The 20269-nt window shown below is 39.1% G+C and overlaps 1 protein-coding gene and 1 long non-coding RNA gene across 7 annotated transcripts in view; one reads left to right on the top strand and one right to left on the bottom strand.

Annotated features, from left to right (window-relative positions):
- Positions 1–20269, top strand: part of si:dkey-154p10.3 (PX domain-containing protein 1) — a 450183-nt gene that overhangs the window by 18520 nt on the left and 411394 nt on the right. The gene's annotated exons all lie outside the window — the stretch shown is intronic.
- LOC137089953 (uncharacterized) overlaps positions 1–20269 on the bottom strand; it is a 120058-nt gene that overhangs the window by 22347 nt on the left and 77442 nt on the right. For 3 of the 6 annotated variants that reach the window (XR_010907803.1, XR_010907799.1, XR_010907804.1), the window contains one exon: positions 16481–17496. This is a non-coding gene — a long non-coding RNA (uncharacterized lncRNA). Of the gene's footprint in view, positions 1–16480; positions 17497–20269 lie in introns of those variants that run through there. The other 3 variants (XR_010907802.1, XR_010907800.1, XR_010907801.1) reach the window with 3 other exon arrangements.

Here is a 20269-nt window from a genome sequence, read left to right as displayed (position 1 = left end):
TAATGCGTGTATAATATGGAGCAGATTATTCTGAAGAACTATTTCAACAAAAATTCCCTCATGTCGTTCCAAAACTGTCTTTATTTTGTAGAGCATAAACAACGTATTTTGAGTCCAAAGAATACTGGAAGCCATTGACTTTCACTGTATGGATAAAAAAAAAGGCAAAACTAAACGAAACAAAAGTCAGTCATACAGGTTTGGAATGATATATGTTACCCGGGACCACAAAACAGCCATAAGGGTCCATTTTGAGACTGAGATTTATACATCATCTAAGCTGAATAAATAAGCTTCTCCCTGATGTATGGTTTATTAGAATATGACAATATTTGGCCAAGACACAACTATTTGAAAATCTGGAATCTGAGGGTGCAGAACATCTTAATATTGAGAAAATCACATTTAAAGTTGTCCAAATGAAGTCATTAGCAATGCATATAATTAAATATTTTTTTATACATCTGGAAAAATGAAAAGACCACTGCAATTTTTTCTTAAAGGGTTAGTTCACCCAAAAATGAAATTTATGTCATTAACTCCTCGCCCTAATGTCGTTCCACACCCGTAAGACCTCCGTTCATCTTCACACACAGTTTAAGATATTTTATATTTTAGTCCCAGAGCATAATGCAGTCAATGCACACTTTACTGTCCAGATGTCCAGAAAGGGAATAAAAACATCATCAGAGTAGTCCATATGAGACATCAGTGGGTTAATTAGAGTCTCTTCAAGCATCGCAAATACATCGGTTCGCGTCAAACTGCTGAAATCACGTGACACTGGCAACCCGAATCATTGATCGATTCACTGATTCATTAACCGTTTGATTCTTTTTGGAGGCACATGAAGGAGAAGACAATGCTGAATAAAATCGTAGTTTTTGATATTTTTGGACCAAAATGTATTTTCGATGCTTCAAGACATTAATCAACCCACTGATGTCTCATATGGACTACTGTGATGATGTTTTTATCCTCTTTCTTGGACATGGACAGTAAAGTGTGCATTGCATTATGCCCTGGGACTAAAATATAAAATATCTTAAACTGTGTTCTGAAGATGTACGGAGGTCTTACGGGTGTGGAACGACATTAGGGTGAGTCGTTAATGACATCAATTTCATTTTTGGGTGAACTAACCCTTTAAATCAGCATCTCTACAAGTATGGAAGCCTTTCCATTCCAATGTCTGTTGAATTCCAACACAGGCACACCCCATTCTACTGAACGCACTCATTCAGCAGGTTATATTGGTGGTGGCTGAGGAGATTCCCCCTTCTATATGTAAAGCGCTTTGGGTGTCTAGAAAAGCGCCATATAAATGTAATGAATTATTATGAAATTATATTTCTACACCGTGAATCAATTGCAGTAGCGATTTGCTCAAAAACACAAATTCGTTCAGGAACAGAACAAGGGACTATACTATTTTTGAAGACAGCAACTGTCTCCTGAACCAAATCTTATTTAAAGGTTTTTTTTAGGTAAAAGGTTTTTTTTTTTTTACTTCTGTGGTCATCACTATCCTCTTGCAGTAGGACCAGCTGGATGGCAAAAACAGGTCGAGTAGTACCTCAAAAGTAATTGGAATTTTAAAAAAATAACTATTGACCATGCCAAAAAATTTGAAAGTTACGTTTTGAGTGAGGAAAAGAAAGGGTTCAAATCTGGCTTTACTGACAGAGGGATACAGTGAGCGTCGGGTTGCTTCAATCTTTAAAATTTCAAAGGCAGCGGTTCACAAGAACAAGGTCAAGCAGCAGACATTGGGGACAACAAAGCTACATCCTGGCAGAGGGCGAAAACGACTCTCCACTGACTGGAATGAACGCCAACTCATTCAAATGTCACTCAACAACCATAGGATGACATCAAGTGACCTACAAAAAGAATGACAAAAGGCAGCTAGGGTGAAGTGCATAGCGAGGACGGTTCGAAACAGGGCTGAAGTCGTGCAAAGCTAGAAAAAAAAACCCTTCAGTACTGAGAAGCAAAGAAGAGCCAGGCTAAGGTTTGTAAGAGACCATGAGGATTGGACTGTAGAGGACTGGAGTCAGGTCATCTTCTCTGATGAATCCAATTTTCAGCTTTGTCCAACACCTGGTCTTCTAATGGTTAGACGGAGGCTTGGAGAGGCCTACAAGCTACAATGTCTCGCACCCACTGTGAAATTTGGTGGAGGATCGGTGATGATCTGGGGGTGCTTCAGCAAGGCTGGATTCGGGCAGATTTGTCTTTGTGAAAGACGCACGAATTAAACCACGTACAAGGTTGTCCTGGGAGAAAACTTGCTTCCTTCTGCTCTGACAATGTTCCTCAACTCTGAGGATTGTTTTTTCCAGCAGGACAATGCTTCATGCCACAGTCAGATCAATCAAGGTGTGGATGGAGGACCAAAAGATCAAGACCCAGTCATGGCCAGCCCAATCTCCAGACCTGAACCCCATTGAACACCTCTGGAATGTGATCAAGAGGAAGATGGATGGTCACAAGCCATCAAACAAAGCCGAGCTTCTTGATTTTTGCACCAGGAGGGGTATAAAGCCACCCAACATTAATGTGAAAGACTGGTGGAGAGCAGGCCAAACGCATGAAAGCTGTGATTCAAAATCAGGGTTATTCCACCAAATATTGCTTTCTGAAGTCTTCCTAAGTTAAAACATTAGTATTGTATTGTTTAAAAATGAATATGAACTTTCCATTATTCGAGGTCGGACAACACGGCATCTTTTTTGTTATTTTGACTAGTTGCTTTCGGCAAATAAATGCTCTAAATTACAATATTTTTATTTGAAATTTGGGAAAAATGTTTTCAGTGGTTTATAGACTACAACAAAAATGTTTATTTTACCCAAACACCTATAAATAGTAAAACCAGAAAAACTAATAATTAAAGTCTCAGTTTTTTCCAGAGCTGTATATTTACGGTAGGAAATTTACTAAATATCTTCATGGAGCATGAGCTATACTTAATATCCTAATGATTTTATGGCATAAAAGAAAAAATGATCATTTTGACCCATACAATGTATTGTTGGCTATTGCCACAAATGTAGCCAAGCCACAATGAGTGACGAAATTATTACTTTTTATTGATCAAATCCCCAGTTAGTTGCCATGTTCACTCCTATGCAGATAAACGCTCATTTTGAAACAACTAAATCTTTTATGCAGTGCCAAAAAACTAACACATGCTAACTTAAAGAGACACCACCTAGGTCTTGAAAGCCAGTGTTTGTGGCAGTGTGCAAAAAAGATATTTCCCAAAAATAACCTGAGAGAAAATCAGGAGAAATGTGCTAATACTGATCCGAAAGCCTCCGCTGTGTTGCCTCCGGTAGAGAAGGCCTGTCTCAGCTCCACAGGGAAGGGAGAGATTTTATCTGTCACTGGTGTCTGTGTGCTGATGTTTGATTGATGACAAGCCAGCCCAGATAATCACAGGGCTGCAGCTTCAGGAGACAAATCCATACTAAGTAAATTCACCTCCCCAAAAAAATAAATACAAAATACTGGAAGGGAATGCATTTGATTTTACTGCATGATGTTTACAGCTGAACGGCTGGAAAAACAAATATTCAAGGTAAAAGCTAATAAACAAAATAGGTACACTATAAAAAAATGCTGGGTAGTTTTAACCCAATGTTTGGTCAAATACGGACTAACCCAGCAATTGAGTTGTTTTAACCCAGTGATTGGGTTGTTTTATCCCTGCGGTTGAGTTAAATATTTGCTTAAGACAACCTAATCGCTGGGTTAAAACAACCCAATTGCTGGGTTAAAACGACCCAATTGCTGGGTTAGTCCATATATTTGACTCAACATTGGGTTGTTTTTACCCATTTTTTAGAGTGTAGCCTATGTCGCCACTGCCTCAAAAAGCTCTCAAAGGCAATTCCACATCAATCTGCGGCGAACCATTTCAGAGATGAAAGACAGGGAGAGTGTGTAGAATTTGAATGCCTCTCACGTGTGACTGAATATAACATTCCATTTAGAATTTCATCTCATGGGACCCAAAGTAAGGTTTTTTCCCCATACTAGAGTCCGCTTTGGGGTGGGACGAGCCTGGGCATGCCCATGGATTGGTGTTGGATAACTGATGAGCGCAGCATTCTGACAGAGCGAGATGTGACGTGGGGGTTGGTGCTAATCCTGCTTTTGTCATTCTACGGCTGGCTGAATGTGCTCAGCAGAAATGTCACCTTAAATTTGCATGCAAATCCCTCCTTTTTCCCCAAATGCTCAGTGTTTATTGAGAGCTATAAGGTCTATTGTGAAGGGATGAGTTCAAAAGGCTGTTGAGCAACTGATGCAAGGAAATGAACTGTGTAAGACTAGTCTATGAGACCTGTCTGTCTGTCTATCGGCCTGTCTGTCTGTTTATCTGTCTATTGGCCTGTCTGTCTGTCTGTCTATCGGCCTGTCTGTCTGTCTATCTATCTATCTATCTATCTATCGGCCTGTCTGTCTCTATCTATCTATCTATCTATCTATCTATCTATCTATCTATCTATCTATCTATCTATCTATCTATCTATCTATCTATCTATCTATCTATCTATCTATCTATCTATCTATCTATCTGTCCGTCTATCTATCGGCCTGTCTGTCTGTCTATCCGTCCGTCTATCTATCTATCGGCCTGTCTGTCTGTCTATCCGTCCGTCTATCTATCTATCGGCCTGTCTGTCTCTATCTATCTATCTATCTATCTATCTATCTATCTATCTGTCTGTCTGTCTGTCTGTCTGTCTGTCTGTCTATCTATCTATCTATCTATCTATCTATCTATCTATCTATCTGTCTGTCTGTCTGTCTGTCTGCATATCATCCCATCCATCCATCCATCCATCCATCATGGCCAGTGATGGGAAGATTACTCTGGAAATGTAATAGGTTACAGATTACAAGTTACCCTATTTAAAATGTAATAAGTAGTGTAACCATTTCAATTACTTTATTAAAGTAATGTAACTGATTACATCTGAACACTTTTTGATCACTTTTCTAATTTCCAGCACTAAAATGCCTTTATCACCTGCCATGGTGGCGACTCTCAGAAAGGTTATAGCCTAAATCTTTCAGCAACAATGTGGATTGATTGGCAGGCGTGGTGCTCTGAAAATTCAAACGAGAACCAATCAAAAGCATCCAAATAGCATCTATTTACTAAATGGCTTAAAATGGCAGGAGGCATTCCTGCACATCAAAAACAGGCAAAGCAACTCATTCATATTATTTAACATATCCTAACTTTCTCACTTCAAATCCAAAACCTGAATTGGATTTTTTTAAAGGCGTTCTCAATTCAAATGTTTACACATTCTCAAACGTTGCAAAACCCTGGTATGCAGGAAACTATTTAACCTCGCTCCGCTGTCGCTAAACTCACCATCAAGGCCAGAGTGAAGCAACAGTATCCTTTACTGTCAAATTCAAGGCAAGAGGAGCAGTAATCGAAGGGAAACTACTACGTCAGAGTATGAACATTTGTGTTCATTATGTTAGAATAAGAACAATATTTAAAATTAGAACACAAAGAAGGGGAAACAGTTTGTCTGCTAAACACCTCCTGAAGAAGGCTGTTTTAGGGGCGCTACACATGGTGGTTTTTCACCTCTAATGTCTTTTAATTAATATTTTCTACCATTAATTAGCCAGTTTAATAAAGGATTTTTAATAATTTGAAGATTTGCATCTTTGTTGAATATTATTTGAACCCCGTTCAATAAGAAATGATGCTTAAAACATTCACTATACACTCTAAAAAATGCTGGGTTAAAAACAACCCAAGTTGGGTTGAAAATGGACTAACCCAGCAATTGGGTTGTCTTAAGCAATATTTAACCCAACCGCTGTGTTAAAACAAATTGCGGGGTTAAAACAACCCAAATGGTGGGGTAGTCCATTTTCAACCCAACTTGGGTTGTTTTTAACCCAGCATTTTTCCAGTGTATGGAAAGATCTCATTCAGGACAACATCACAGGCCACGATAATCAAAGCCATTCTTGTCTTTGTTTTACAACTTTCTTGGGGCAAAAAGCACTTTTGCCCCTTTCACTAAATGGGCTGTTTATAATTCAAAGCATACCCTTTTCCTGGTCATATATCGTGTAGCTGTACTGTTGCTGTGTTTTCTTTCCACTGTAGGGTTATATAATGCGAGCGAGGGCCTCTGGGTTTGGCTGGAGTCCAGTCCCACACAGGCCTCTCTGTGCTGCTTTTTCCTGGATCCCTCCAGCTGCCTTTATCACCCCAGCAGCTGACTCCCTCACATGCCTCTCCTAATGAGCGCCTTTTGGGCAAGAATTGTGCCGCTTTCTTGTTTTACTTCTTCCTTATTTTCCCTCTCTCTCTCTCACTCTCTCTTTCCAACTGCCCCCAAGCCATTTGTTATCCTTGCCTTGGCTGCAGATCGGGGCAAGTCCAGCTGACGCGCACCTGCTTAGTGGCTGTGAACAGGACAGCTTTAGAAACGGAGAAATACCGTCTTTCTAAGTGGGCCAGTTCTTCATCTGAATGGAAATAGAGGGTTTTTTGATGCACAAGGAACAGCAGATTTTTATCAGCTGAACTGCATTTATCAGTCCAACTGCCATAAGTAAAGAGTGTTTATGAGATTGCTGACAGCTCATGTAAAAATGTTAAAAACAGGAGTGCTTTACGCCCCCAGTTTTGCATATCTTTCATCCTTTTCCAATCATCAGGGCCTAAAACACCTAGGGCCAGAATTACCAAAAAGGGCAAATTAGTGTGAGAGCGCAATCTTATAAAAGCGCTGATGGGAGTGGAAAGCTCTGCGTGGGATCTACTGCGAGGTGCAAATTAAAGAACACACACAGCCGGATCTTTTTCTTTTAATGACCAACACAATCTACCAAGAGAAGCACAAATCTTTGTTGGGGTGGTAAATAATGGCACAAAAATACCAGTAAATTGACTAGCGCAAACCTTAGTAAATCACCTTGCGTGATTAATTTAAATACTTTTTACAGCGCTAATTTTTCTTTAGTAACTCCTGACAGTAGTTTTTTAACGTTAAAACAGGGTTTGTGCTGGCTGTTCGTAAATCTAACCGTTATTTAAAACCCAATCATGTGCCGCGAATTGGCAAAGAACATTCATTTAGGTCCATCCCAGATGCTAATACACAGTTTTACTGATTTTATTCAGTGTGCTAATTGAAATGTTACTAATTGAAAACGCGCCAAGTGTTAAAATCTCTCCGAATGAGGCTGAAAAAAAGTCAAAAGCCATCAGGAGGAATCATGGTTTAGCGATGGGGTGTGGAAAATAATGTTTAGATTAGTTTATTAGATGCTATATCTCTGTTTGCCGATGCTGAGCTTTTCATTTATGCTTCTTTTTATACATCAACAAATAGCAAAACCAACTCTTCCATTCAAACTACCACAAGGCATCACAAAAAAATCTACTCCATCCATCCATCAGTTGTTGTTGTGTTGATTCACATTGTTCATAGAGCCATATAATCACAGTTTTTGTGTGTGAGTGTGGCCCTGGCACAAAAAAAGACCAGCTAATGTAATTTTACCAATAATATCATCAGCACACAGCAAAGTGTGATTGAGTTCAAGTCCGTATCACTCCGACTGTATTATAAGAACACACTGATTGCTATGAAAGGAGGAAGAAAGTGCTTCCATTGTGTTCTTGCTGGTGCGAGTGCATCTACAGCACAGGGAGACCAAGACTTTGGACAACGGCCAGATGTCAAGAAGGGCATCAAAGTCACTTCTCTACAAGAAAAACATCAATAACTGAAATTCTGCAGGAAGTAGTAGTAGTTATTTTCTCTGATTAAACCTGTTTGGGACATCCGGAAAACTGACTGCCCAAAAGAAAAGATGAAAGATGCAACGTCTCCCAACGATCCAGGAGCAATTGATGGCTATTGTGATGATCTGTGCATTATTCCAGCATGATGGAGCACCGTGTCACAAGGCAAGAGGGATAGTGAAGTGACTCAGAGATCATTACATTGAAAATTTAATTATCAATTACATCGACCAGTACAACTCCTCGGATCTTTATCCCACAGAGAACGTGTTCAATCTTCAAAAAAAAAAAAAAAATAAGTGGGCAAAAATATTTTTTTAGGATGGATCGCCATCAGTCGGGATTTGGCTCAAAGCCGATATCCAGCATGGCAGAGCGAAGCATTGACTCTTTGCGTACTGAATGTTTTTGCCAATAAAATCCTTTAAATTGTACACAGATAACAATGATTGAAGTAAACGTGACTGTAACTTCTACCTGAATAAGTAAGTTCAGGCTAGAATTCAAAAAGTAGTACTGCATTTAATCTTGTAGAAATTAAAGTGTAAATATCAAAGTTATAAAAAAAACTACTCAACTTTTCTTATCATGCACAATTAATAAGGTTGCACTTTTCACTGTTTTCTAGCTGTATATTTCCACTGCATCATTGCTTTTGTTGTAAGGTTTGGGTATTTGCTGTTTTGAGACACCTGGAGTTAATTTTCAACTCAAAACGAGAATCATGCTCAAAAATGATCCAGCGAATGCTATTGTGTACCAAGTATTGAGGTCTCAGTGTTCAGACATTACTTCTTATGTGGATATGTTTTCTACACAATATCTACAGTATGTTCAAAGTAGATTTTGCTCAATTCCATATGTGAAATTTACTTTAAAAAATCTTGCTTTTCAGTGTATGAAATAATTTGCATTGTTTTCCAGTACACCATAGGAACGTGAAAACAAAACTAAATGTATGTCACTGCCAAAAAAAACATGGCAAGCAATGAAAGAACTAAGGGGAATGAATATGTTAGCAAGGCACTGTATATATAGAAACATCAGTGCTTAAATAAAAAGAGAAATCGAAATGTTCCAAAACTTAAAAGATTTCTGGTTATATGGGTTTAAACATATGACAAAATGCTTTCATGTATAAAAATATCTGTATATTTAATGAATTATGTGATGTTAACAACATCAGTTCATTATTTTACCTGTGAGATAAAAAGGTATTTTTAGTTGTCCAGAGAAACGAAGGATGGTATAGACATCAGAGAAGCATCAAACGTGTTCATGCAGAAAAATGTCTGGAAAAAGACTCGAGACATTACAAGTGACTTTGATGAAGTTAATGGGCTACGGTGGCACAGATACACTGACAGCCAAACTATTTTAGGCAACACAAATAAAGAGCAGGTCAACTGCGGGTGTGTGGAGGGAACTGTCAGCTCGCAGAGACAATTGGGCTTGATGGAGGAGCTAGTCCCAGCTGGGTGTAGAAATACCACAGAGATGGAGAGATAGGAAGAGATGGGGACACTGGTAAGATAAAAGAAAACAGAGGTGGGGGAAGAATTAGGGATAGGATCAGCAGGAAACAGCTGAGGCAGAAGGTACGGTGATCCATCACATCCTGACTATCTGGCTCAGGTGCTCCACATCCTCCCAGACGGGTTAGATAAATGATGGGCTTTGGGGGCCAAAGGGGCTTAGAAACTGGAGTGTTAAGTCTCAGTGGATTTATATCACCAAGTGACCAGTCGTTTTGGATTTTTCCAGTGTTTTTTCCAGGCAAACAGGTTAATATAAAGGAGGAACTAGGCTGATTTGACAGCGCTGGCCACGCTGCATTTTTATTTAGCTGATCCGCACACAAACCTAAGGGCTGGAGGAATAAAATGACCTTCAGAAGAGTGAACCAGTTAGCGTACTGCTGTACTCGAAGCTGGGCTAATAAATCCTCCTTACTGTCCTCATGGGGATGTAAGAGCCCATCTGACAACAACTCACCTCATTGTGTCCTAAAGACCTCCATAAGACATGTCCTTTTTCTTCCTGAAACACGCAGCATGGGTTCTGTGGGTTTACACAGCTATCGATCGGTTTTCTTCTTCCGCAAAAGGCCACTGCTGAATTGAATATAAATGACTGAATGACCTCTATGTTTAACATATCAGTATTCAGTTAGCAAAAGCCTCAAGAGCAATTCAACGCTTTGCACTCTACACAAGAAAGAGAAGTAAAGTAACCTTTCGTTTTTGAAAAATCACAACCTATTAGTTGTTGCTCTGTGTTGATGATTATACAAAAAACCTCAACCAGCAGAAAACGATCAAACGATGACCTGTTAAACTGGTATTGATCTCGAACGTGTTTTCTTGAGATTGTATGAAACAGCTGGATGGAAAACCTAAATCAGAAAGTCATCAACTGAACATCTACTTTGTATGGAATCAATACATTCAGATCTACACGTATTAAATGGTGATGAATGTCAGGGATCCGATTAATCCATTTTTTTTTTAGTGAAAACACTTTGATCCTGTTCTTTCTCTAACATCACCAACACACAACGTACATTTACATGAACTCATTTGTCAGACACACTGACTTGAATCTGAAATCAAGCCATTCATTGGATCAGTTTCTAAAGTGTGAATTGAACCCAAGAGCCTGCATCATGTTTTAATAACTGAGCTACAGAAAACACACTAACACACCACAGATGTTATTTAATTTCGAAATTCTAATCTTTTGTTTTAAATATATATATTAAAATATAATAAAATAATATAAAACATAACAATAATACAGTTAGAATTATAGAAAATACACTCTAAAAAATGAAGAATTGTTTTGAGTGTGTGTGTGTATATATATATATATATATATATATATATATATATATATATATATATATATATGTATATATTTATACACACACACACCATAAATATATAAATATATGTGTGTGTGTGTGTGTGTGTGTGTATGTATATATATATATATGTGTGTGTGTATATATATATGTGTGTGTGTATATATATATGTATATATATACACACACACACATATATATATATATATATGTGTATATATATATATATATATATATATATGTGTATATATATATATATATATATATATATATATATATATATATATATATATATTCATATATATATATTCATATATATATATATACATACACACACACACACAACATTTTTTGGGGTTGCTTTAACCCAATGTTGGGTCAAATAGGAACTAATAGGGACCCAGCAATTGGGTTGTTTTAATCCTGCGGTTGGGTTAAATATTTGCATAAGACAACCCAATTGCTGGGTTAGTCCATATTTGACCCAACATTGAGTTGTTTTTTTACCCAGAATTTTTTAGAGTGTATATATGTTTTAAAAATATTATTTTAGACTAGCATAAAATATATAAAGTCTAAATGTAATTTTTTTCAATTATAAAAATATTCAGAACAAAAAACATTTACACAAGAAAAAAATGTGTTGACTGCTCTGTGCCTGACTTTCTGTGCGTTTCTCTGACCGAGACGGACATCATGGAGCGAGGGGAAGAGGACAGCGATTGGCCGAGTCAGCAGGAGCCTCAGACTGTCAGCACATTCTGTGCACTGAGAGATGTAAAAACTTCCCTCTGCTGCTGTAACTTCAGTGACAAGTGCTTTAACTGGGGTTGAGGTGCTGCAGTTTGACCACTGTGTGAACTTTACAGGCCGGCAAAGCCCAAACAAGCAACCTAATGTAATACAACACTAGGCAAACTGCTATTGTAAATCATGAAGTCATTACATGCTCATCATCAGAGCTAAATCTGTACCGGTCTACATCAGGGGTTAGCCATTACAGCCACACTCATCATTCTCTTGCAAACTATATACAAGTGACAGGTGCCTCGTTCCTGACCTGACTTAACCTCCGCTTGGGTCAGCCAGGGCCAGAATAGTCGAACCGGTGTTGAGTCAGCACACTATAACACATTAAGGGTTAATTTAATGAGAGCTTATGAAAGCATTTAGGCCAAAGGGCTATGGTGATGAGGGAATGCCTCGAAAAGGTCAAGGTGACGTTCCTCCCATCCTCTTCATTCGATATAGAGACATTAACCAGATCATCAGTCTGCATGTCTGATACAAAATACGTCCTGGCATGACCTAAAAACGAATCCTGCTTTACAGTGCCGGATTGTAATATTCAGTGGTCAAATATGTTTGAATAATAGCTTAACTGTATGACCACCCCATGGTCTCACATAATAACATAATAAAAACTCAACAATATTTCAAGTCCATGTATTTATTTGACAAGTAGCAATGCAATAAGCAGGACATTTAGAGTCAGCCGGTCTCTGTGACAAAATAAACCCCTACAGGGCTCCACCTGATCACCCGTCAGGGTTTATTTACTGATAATGACCATCTGACTGTACATTACCCCCTACATATTTCATTAAAACAAACGAAACACTGTTGTGGTGGTTACATTTGTAATTTTTAAATTGCACGTCCCTGTAAAGGCGCCAACACTCCCCCAGCAATAATAATAGACAGTAATTCATCTTATGAGCGTCTCCAGGAATACTAAAAGAAAGAGAGAGGACATGAAAACCGAGCCAGGCGCGAGACGAGAACATACAGAGGTCAGGGCTGTAATCATCTGGCCCGATCAATAATTAACCAAGGTCACCTTAAAGACGGCATATATTATTCATACAAACCTCTGTATGAAAAGACAAAGGTGGCGGAGAGACTGTGAAAGTGAAACTAAGAGATGATGTCTGGACAGAATGAATTGAGAATCCGAATATAGACAGGGTTTCTGCAGGTTTACTGAAGGTTAATTAAGACCTTTTTATGAGAATTTAAAGAAAATTTAAGGAACATGTCAATATGTTCTCTAAATGTAAATGTCTTGGAAGCACAGTTGTATTAGCGACACTTCAAAATGAGAAAATACAATTCCCAAAATATCTCCAAACCTTTTTTTGACAAATAAATAGCTTAAATTATTTATAATAATAGGAACAAATATCTGCCATTGGGTTTATAGAAATCAACTTAATTCAAATGCAAGTTATTTTCATACCCATTTACAGATATTTGTTTAAGCATAAACTCCTTTAATTTTGTTCTCTGAGTTTTATTTCTCAGAAAACAAGACAATCTCTTCATTTTGGATCTCAAGTAAATGCATCTGGATTTGAAGGTTTAGATGCTTGTACTAGAAAACTAAAATCCTAGATAAAAATGCTGTGCAGTTCATGTGATTTAAATTTGCAATTAAATTTAGGGCCTTATGAAATTATTTTATTAATATTTTCTTTATTGTTTAAATTTTAAAAGCAACCAAAAAGCATGTCTAGTTAATTGAAATCATGAAACAGACAATTCAACAGCAATTTATTAAACATTTAACAAAAAAATACAAAATAATCCATTCAATTTTTTTATCGAATATGTATGTCTTTCAACTTTATTCGATTTTTATGAATGGATTCTGCGGTTCCGTCCATGGTTTTTGCATCACAGAAATCACGGGGCCGTAATTTAATGCCATAACATTGATTTTAAGACTTTCTGCTCAAATCCCTGACACAGACATCATTTATATACTCTTGTTAGTCTCATAAAGGAATGTTGTGTGCAGAGGAAAATCTGACCAGTGTATATGCTCTGTGATGAAGCACATTCCTCCATCGTTCCCATTGAATGAATCACCACAGGGCTGAAACCTGTAATAATAATACAGCTCACTCAAATGCCACAAGCGGTTCAAAGAGACATTCATCTTTGAGGAAACAAAGTGAGCCACTCTCCATGGGAGGATGTGAAGTGAGAGAAGATGGAGCGTAAAAGCCGGCAGTCGAGCGTAGTGGGACCTCTCGCGCTGCGAGGCAAAAGAGAGAAAGTTTGGACCAAAGTGAGTCTTTGTTCTTATCCCACGTGGCAGAAGGGGATTTCCTTGTCCTCCCTCACTCTGACGCACATTCACTACACTAAACACACGGGAACAGATAAATGATGCAATGTCAAGCAATCCAGAGGGATCAAGGCTGCCAAGAGTGAAAAAAAAGGACAAAGTCATGACTCTGCCGGCTCCCTGTTAACCCCGTGATGAACCCTATTCAGCGAAATCTTGATTATGGATTGCCAACATTTTGCAATGTACTGCTCACACTCCCCATCTTGTACTAAATGCACTATTGTTTACAAGTTTGGGGTCTGTAAGATTTTTTAAGTAAGGGATAATCCAGTGTGCAAACGATTTTAATGCACAACGTGGAGGCCAAGAAGTACCCGACATGAAGCATTCAAATCATTAATGCACAGGCAGCTGTGGATTATCCTGCTAAGAGCATGCTCATCTGCCAGCAGTGACAACTTAAAGCTGGTGATGTTTGCAGTGCAATATTTGACAGGAAGGGTAAAAACAAAAGATGAGTCAGTTAAGACTGGCAATCTACCTGCTTCAAATCAGACACAGACACGACCTCTGTGTTCGAGTGATGTGTGTGTGCGAGTGATGTCTGTGTGCGAGTGATGTGTGTGTGCGAGTGATGTCTGTGTGCGAGTGACGTGTGTGTGTGTGTGTGTGTGTGTGTGTGTGTTTCAATGAAAGCAGTGCATTAATATAGGATGTTGATTAAGCTGACTTGGAACTACTGTACCAGTGCATTAAACTGTTTAAATGCACACCTTCCAGCCAATCAGAATAGAGTATTCAGACAAAAAATTGTATAATATTGTTTGAAAAGTCTACAGCATTTTATTTTACATTCCTATTCCCCATCGACATACTATGTACTGACTACAGTAATTGCAATAACTGGGTAATAACTAGGTACTAACCCTGAACCTAACCTTAACCCTTACCTTTTATTACCCAGAACTTAAGTTCACTGTAAGTACACGTACTGTAAAATAATGTGCAACCGAAGTCTTTTACGCTTAAAAAAACAAACAGTAAAAACAGTAATATATAGCTCAATATTACAATTTAAAAATAACAATTCTCTTTTAAATATATTTAAAAATGTAATTCCTGTGATGAAAAGCTGAATTTTCAAATGGTAGTATATATAATATTTAATTAAAATATTTGTTACAACGGCAACAGGATTTATGGATTTACAATCCATAAATATAATTTCTCTCTAAACTGAGACTGTTCTCTCATAAGCATACATTATAATATATATTAGGGGTCTAATTATTCGTTTTAACAACGATTCGTTTCGTATCACGATTTGAGGTTGTCGATACGATTCAAGGACGATATTGGTTCATTCAGAACGACACGATCCGAAACGATTCAGTGACTTGAAATCGATTTATTTACTTTTTAGCCAAAACTTTTAATCAGTGTGACTGAAATAAATACGTGCAGGTGAAGTTTCTTAGATTCCTGTTGTTTCTTTTAAAGGGGGGGTGAAACACTCAGTTTCAGTCAATCTCATGTCAATCTTGAGTACCTATAGAGTAGTATTGCATCCTTCATATCTCCGAAAAGTCTTTAGTTTTATCATATTTATAAAAGAAATATGGGCTGTACTGAGTCTTTCCGGAAAAAACCGAGCGCCTGGAGGCGTATCGTGTGGGCGGAGCTAAAGAATCACAAGCGAGCAAAGCGGTGACGTCCTCAAGCGTGGAGAAACCCATCTATCTCAGCTAATACAGATAATGATCCACAATCAAATCTGAGGCTGAAATAAATTGAACAGGAGAAACGGCAACATCAGGATGTCCGTCTCTGTGGTATGTACTGTATTTAGGGGCCTTTGTGTGCAGTTTATGAGGACATGATTCGGTTTATGGACTATTGTATGTGACTAGACCTTAGAGGTAGCAAGCAAAACGGTTTTGCACGTCAGAGTCAGAATAGTGTAACGTTATACAGAACAACAATGGAGTAACCGTTAGCGCATTTGAATGACGAAGCACGCGATCGTATCGTTTACTGATGTTTACTCATGCGACGGTAGCCAATAGCAGAGACATTTGAAGTTGATTTACTCACCGGCATCTTCCAAAGCAGGACCGCTCTGTCAAAAACACACTTCTTTGGTATGATTTGGTGAAGTCCTGTGACAGCAGTGACCGTGGAAATCCACTTTGCGACGCGACTGAAGCGATGCCTTGAAGCTTCCCGTCATTTCTGCGTTCAAATCGGTTCAAATGCAGCGCTGCCTTCCCGGAATGCTGTGCTGAAGCGTTGAAGTCGCTCGACGTCACCCATAGGAATAAAGTGGAGCGCGGCGCGACATAAGTGTTCACGGACGACTGGATCTGCACCTGAGAGACTGTTTACAGCGTGCATTTCCTCTCTCTCGCTCTAGTCACGCGCGCGCGCACCCTTCCGGGAGAAGAGCCCGTACGGCCCATACAAGGACCTTCCGCTCTATTTAACGTCAAGTCGACCCATACTCGAAAAAAACTCGCCGAAACTTGTGAGAAACCGGAAGGAGTATTTTTAACACAGAAATACTCCATCAAACGTCCAACATTAGTTTTTGAAACTTTGTCTATGTTTAGGATGGGAATCCAAGTCTTTAAAGGTGTAACAAGCTCAGTATGCATGAAACAGCATTTCACCCCCCCTTTAAGGGAATCAGGTATCAATTAATTACGGACATATACAAACAAGTAAACAATTAATGGCAAATGTGTTCACATTTTATTTGAATAAAGTGCAACCAACAGTTTAGGTTGAATTGACAGGAAGTTAACCTTTTCTGCTCTCATTTCCAATTAAAGTACAGTAAGTGCAACCAACATACTACTACTGTTACATCTCCTTGTTTTTCAACATAAAATATTACAATATTAATATAAAAAATAAAGTGCAACTAACATCTCTTCAGGTTTAATAAACAGTACGGTTACCTGCTACTATTGCTGTTGTTTTTCAACATAAAAATAATAAAAATAAAATATATTAATATTAAAAATAAAGTGCAACCAGCATTTCTTCAGGTTGAATGAGCAGTGGCTGAAAACTGCTACTACTGCAAACATCGAGCGACTGATTTAGAACATCTCCGTCTTTACATATATACTGTGATTTTAAAGTCTTTGTTTAAAAGACAATATGTCAGAACTTAACGTACAGCAAGACAAATAACGCATACAAACTCTTCTCTATTAACCGAGCCCTTTGGGGGAACACCTCAATATTTCACCATTCACTATATTTATTATATCTGTGAACCTGATTTCAGAACACTTCGGGAACAGAAAGAGCTGAACAGCAGCTATAAATGCTTAAGTGACAATCCATCTTTCTAATTACACTTTATCAATGCATCACAGTCACCTCAGGGCCCTCATTAGTCCATTTCTCTGAGCCATTAGAACAGCATCACAGCGTTACATCATGGTCTGCCTCCACATTGGCCTTATGAAACAACACAAAGTCAGTACATCACTATTAGTAAAAGAGATCAGAATATACGGCCTGCCATCATCACAAACTGTTCTAATAGTACTCCACCTGCTCTATTAAAGCCCAACCGGAGGAGCCCAGTCCCAAAGCACTGTCAATTCGCTTTGAAGTTGTGACGAAATATTTGCTGACATTGAGTGAGCGCGTGTCCTTTTCAGAGTGTTTGCTCGCTAGTTTCCACTGAACTGGCCTTCTTCAGATCGCTGGGACACGTGTGCCTGGCCTGCTGCCCTTAGATAAAGAACAGAGAGAGTCAGCGAGGGGGGAAGGAAATCAAAGGAAAAAGTGATAAGAGTAAAAAAAAGATGGTTAGATGAGTTCAGATGTACAGAATTAAGAAATGTTCACATAACAGCTTGGCTTTCTGCACAATGTGCATGGCATGAAAACAAATACAGAGATGTTGCATCCGGGAGCCCCGTAAAGGATGTTTAACCTGTAATACTGCCTTTAGGCCGTGTGTCCACCAAAGCGTTTTTAACCAGCTGAAAACACCTCGCTGTGAGCGCTTGAGAGCGTTTTGGCAGGCAACATTTTGCTTAAAGGGGGGGTGAAACACTCAGTTTCAGTCAATCTCATGTCAATCTTGAGTACCTATAGAGTAGTATTGCATCCTTCATATCTCCGAAAAGTCTTTAGTTTTATTATATTTATAAAATAAATAGCCGAGTCTTTCCAGAAAAAAACGAGTGCCTGGAGGCGTATCGTGTGGGCGGAGCCAAAGAATGACGAGCACACAAAGAGGTGACGTCCTCAAGCGTGGAGAAACCCTTGGCTATCGATCTCAGATAATAGATATGATCCAGAATCATTCGGAGGCTGAAATAAATTGAACAGGAGAAACAGCAACAGCAGGACGTCCGTCTCTGTGGTATGGACTGTATTTAGTGACCTGTCAACATTTGTGTGTGTTTACTCTCAGTTTATGATGACATGATTCGGTTTATGGACTATTGAATGCGACTAAACCTTAGCAGTAGCAAGCAAAACGGTTTTGCACGTCAGAATAGTGTAACGTTATACAGAGAACAACAATGGAGTAACCGTTAGCGCATTTGAATGACGAAGCACGCGATCGTGACGTTTACTGATGTTTACTCACGCGACGGTAGCCAATAGCAGAGACATTTGAAGCAGTTTTACTCACCGACCGTGAACCTTTATCGCTGGGACCGCTCCGTCAAAAACACACTTTTTTGGTATGATTTGCTGAAGTCCTGTGACAGCAGTGACCGTGGAAATCCGCGATGTTGTGAAGCTTCTCGTCATTTCTGCGTTCAAATCGGTTCAAATGCAGCGCTGCCTTCCCGGACTGGATGCTGTGCGGACGCGTTGAAGTCGCTTGATGTCACCCATAGGAATAAAGTGGAGCGCGGCGCGGATCTGCGCCTGAGGGATTGTTTATGGGCGTGCATTTCCTCTCTCGCTCTAGTCACGCGCGCGCGCACCCTACCGGGAGAAGAGCCCTTACGGCCCATACAAGGACCTTCCGCTCTATAGACGTCAAGCAGAGCCATACTGGAAAAAAACTCTCCGAAACTTGTGAGAAACCGGAAGGAGTATTTTTGACACAGAAATACTTAATCAAACGTCCAACATTAGTTTTTGAAACTTTGTCTGTTTAGGATGGGAATCCAAGTCTTTAACAGTGTAAAAAGCTCAGTATGCATGAAACAGCATTTCACCCCCCCTTTAAAATAATGTGCAACCGAAGTCTCTTACACTCAAACAAACAGTAAAAACAGTAATATATAGCCCAATATTACAATTTAAAAATAACAATTCTATTTTAATATATTTAAAAATGTAATTCCTGTGATGAAAAGCTGAATTTTCAAATGGTAGTATATATAATACAGCCTGACAAGCCAGACCCACATCAAGATGTTTGGTCTGGAAACTCACCATAGACGGGGCTCAATCCGAGGGGCGGGATAAACGGTTATCTTTCAAACTCCCTCTGCACGCGATAGGATAGCGGTACACCAACCGGAGCAACGACGGTGAAGGGGAGCTCGCTGACTGATTAAACATTCGCCGTATCCGGTCGGCTAAACTCCGAACACATCTTCCCTTTTTAAGAATGACTTCAGTGCCGCTCTTTGTTCTTTTCTCAGAGGAAAGCTTAACTCCAAGTCTTCCGGAGGCGCGGGCAGAGCTGATTCGAAAGAACGCCGCCGTTCGCCAGTTTCTGTGTTTACTAGAAGACTGTGTTACTAGAAGCACGCAAACGCAACTCGGCCGTCGTCATTATAGCCCCGCCCGCTTACTCTATAGCCTACCTACACGATGTGATTGGGCCGTCCGGATTCTGAGGAATACAGCTCAGATAGGAATTGAGAGTTGCTAGACCACACTTGTGGGCAAATTAAATTTGCTGCCGCTAGGGTGCGTCTAGATTTCTAGGCTATATATAATATTCAATAAAAACATTTGTTACAACTCCAATATTTTACATTACATAAATATAATTCATCTCTAAACTGAGACTGTTCTCTCATAAATGGTAAATGGACTGCATCTATAAAGCGCTTTTAACAGACCCTATGGCCATCCAAAGCGCTTTACATTTTGCCTCACATTCACACACCGACGGCGGTGTCAGCCTTGTAAGGCCCCATCCAGCTCGTCGGGAGCAGCTGGGGTTCGGTGTCTTGCTCATGGACACCTCGACACTCGGTCAGGTGGAACCGGGGATTGAACCACCAACCTTCTGGTTTGTAGACAACTTACATGAACCACTGAGCCACTGCCGCCCCTATATATATATACATTTCAGTTTGAGACTCTTTGCTTGTTATGATACAGAAAATCTGCACTAATTTCACAGGTAGTTTGTTTCTGTATATTAAAAAATTGCAGAAACAATGTAAAGTATTTGCTCTGTCTCCTGTTTTTAAATCATTTTGTTCCGTTATTATTGTTTGTTGTCATCTGTTGACGTTGTACACACAAATATGGCGGTTGATGTGTGTTGTGTTTGTCCCGTATGTGTGCTGGTCTG

The sequence above is a fragment of the Pseudorasbora parva genome, chromosome 9 (assembly GCF_024679245.1).
Source record: "Pseudorasbora parva isolate DD20220531a chromosome 9, ASM2467924v1, whole genome shotgun sequence".
NCBI classification, from domain to species: Eukaryota; Metazoa; Chordata; class Actinopteri; order Cypriniformes; family Gobionidae; genus Pseudorasbora; species Pseudorasbora parva.
Note: the sequence above shows the minus strand (reverse complement) of the source record. Positions and strands in the feature narration are given on the sequence as shown.